The sequence below is a fragment of the Opisthocomus hoazin genome, chromosome 2 (assembly GCF_030867145.1).
Source record: "Opisthocomus hoazin isolate bOpiHoa1 chromosome 2, bOpiHoa1.hap1, whole genome shotgun sequence".
NCBI lineage: Eukaryota > Metazoa > Chordata > Aves > Opisthocomiformes > Opisthocomidae > Opisthocomus > Opisthocomus hoazin.
The window spans coordinates 26,705,312-26,707,964 of record NC_134415.1 but is presented as its reverse complement, the minus strand read 5'-3'; positions in this window follow the sequence as shown (position 1 = coordinate 26,707,964).

Below are 2,653 nucleotides of genomic sequence, written 5' to 3'. Positions count from 1 at the left end.
CAGTGTCTGTAATGTGCTTACTCTTCCTTAAGGAGAATCAGGAGTAACTAACTTCCCTACAGCAATATACAAAGCCAAGGAAATCACCTGAAGGGTGTTCACACTGTCGCAGCAGCCTGTGATCATACTGTGTCCTTCATTAACAACATCCAGCTAGCAGACACCATTCTCATTTAACAGCCAGTAAACAGACAAATCTGACCTTTGGTCAAAGCCATGTATGCTATGGAGGCCAGGCTGTGCCTCAACTTACCTATAATTTCTATTTCCACAATAAAATGTAACCCAGGCTTTTAAACAGTACCCTTCTCCCTGTGCCACTTCTGCAAGTTACACTAGGCTCACAGTAGCATCTGATGACAAAGGGATATTCAGATATCAAGCTATGAGGCTTCTGTTCTTACTGCCTGCTATCCAGTACTCTTAAAAGTATTAGAAATAGTATCATGTTTGCTTGTAGCCAGCTGCTTAGACTGACTGTGACCTTCTGCATTGTGTGTGCACCAGCAGGTACTGAAGCAGAGCTGGGGAGGTGGTTAGGATGCATGACTGCTGCACTGTACTTGTGCTCATTTTTCTTAGGAATGCCATGGACTGAACCATAAATGATCCTTTGGTCACAGCACATGGCAACAACTACCCACCCATGTTTGCCTTGTCCTAATTTCACGTTCTGTGTGGCTAAATTAGTATTTTAGTTCAAATCAGGAGCATGCAACTCCTGATTGTCCTCACCTACTGTGCTATGGGCCATGGCATGGGGCAGGCACAGTGGGAAAACTAGGCTGCTTTTGGATGAAGTTAACCCAAATGATCCATCGCAGCTGGCTCACGGACCATAAAGCTGGACTAACGCTGGTCTGAAGTAAACGCTCATGAAATTTGTATAGTGTGAACATCAGGTCCTCACCGACAACTGTCTGACTCTGCAGCTCTACTCCTCCTGGGCTGCACTATCTGCTAGTGTAGGAAAACCCAGCATTTCTACACAGCCCTGATGAGACTCTCCAATTTGTTTGTAGCCCCTCCTGAGAGCTAGTCCAGTGATTACTTAAAGTCTTAATTCTTTAACAAGAATAAAAAGTGAAATAGCAGCACATCATTAACAAACAACTGAACTGAACACAAATCATTCTAAATCCTCAGTGAGCAAGGATTTTGGTATCATCGCAGAGCATCACTGTTGTCCCATAGCTGATAGTGTTATGCTGTCCAAAGGACATTATTACATCCGGGAAAAAGCAGTTCTAGACTTACTATACATTCTAACAAATAATGGCAACACCTCTATCGGTAACACCACTGCTCAGCTTCACGGGGCTAACAACACTCCTCAGAGTCACTACTCACCTGAGAGAGACTATGCAGCCCTGCTTCTATGGACTCTACAGGTGAGCCTGGCCCACAGGCTGTGGTAGCCAGCAAAGGCGTGCAAGAGGTGAGGTTCCTCACCCAGATTAGCGTAACATCAGCTATCATGCCGTGGGGAACTGGGAGTAAGCTTCGCAGGAAATACCTGTCTGCTGAGATTGCACTGTTTATACATTTCATCATGGAACCTCAGAGAATTAAAGCAAAGCTGTGAAATAGAAAACAATTTTTTGTATTTGTTGTCTTTAATTAAAGATCTCCTGAAATATAATCTGTCCACATCTAGCCAAACACAACAGCTGTTCCACTGCCCTGACACTGCCTGCGTACATGTGGAAGGAGAAAGGCAATAATGGTAACGGCACTTCAGCTAAACAAAAAAATCTACCCTCTCTGTACAGACTACAAATGCAGCCACCTGTCTTCAATCTTGCTACCTCTGCAAACAGATCCCAAGATTTAAGGTGATAAATAACCATGATTAAACAACTGCAAAGGTCTGAAATTCTCTGAAGCAAAGTGGTTTACAGATACAACTTTGAACTTACGTCTTCATCAACCAGCTTCCAAGCACGTCTTACATGAACCAGTATTACCAGGAAATGAGAAGGTATAAGTGACAAAATGGATGTTTTGTCTCCAGATACTTTTGAGTCACTCCTGTTGATTCTGTACCTGATCCTGGGTATTAGAACACCTTAATATAGCAGATGGCCCCAGATGGCTCCTTCTGCTGAGCGTTGTACATGCAAATGTTAAACAAAAGGAAGTAATTTTTCCCTCACACAAAATATTACTGAAGTATGGATTGCATTGCTCAGCACATTCTGGAGATCAGACAGATGAGTGGTTCCAAAAGGTGACTACGTGCATTCAGAGGGTTATTAAACCACAGTGGTCAGGATGCAGCCTACAGCACAAGGCTTAAGCCACTCCTTGCCAGAAGCTGTGGACAAGCAAATCTCTCTGTGTTGTTGCTTACACTGATTCCCCAAAACATTGCTATAGGCCTCTCCCAGAGGAAAACCATACATGGCTAGGCCTTGACTGGATGGCCATTCTGATATTCCTGTGTTCTGCTACACCTCCCTGATAAGGGACACTGCACTGTAGTTTTGCCCAAAAAGCTTTCCGAGAAGCACTGGGCTGCAGGAGTCAAAGCCTTTTTGGTTGTGCCCTGCAATAGAGGAAGGGCTATTAACCCTCCCTCAGTTCCACCCACCTGTGCCAGGCACAGACGTCGTCATCTCTGCCCCTGCTATTCCCTGGTACTGCTGTCTGT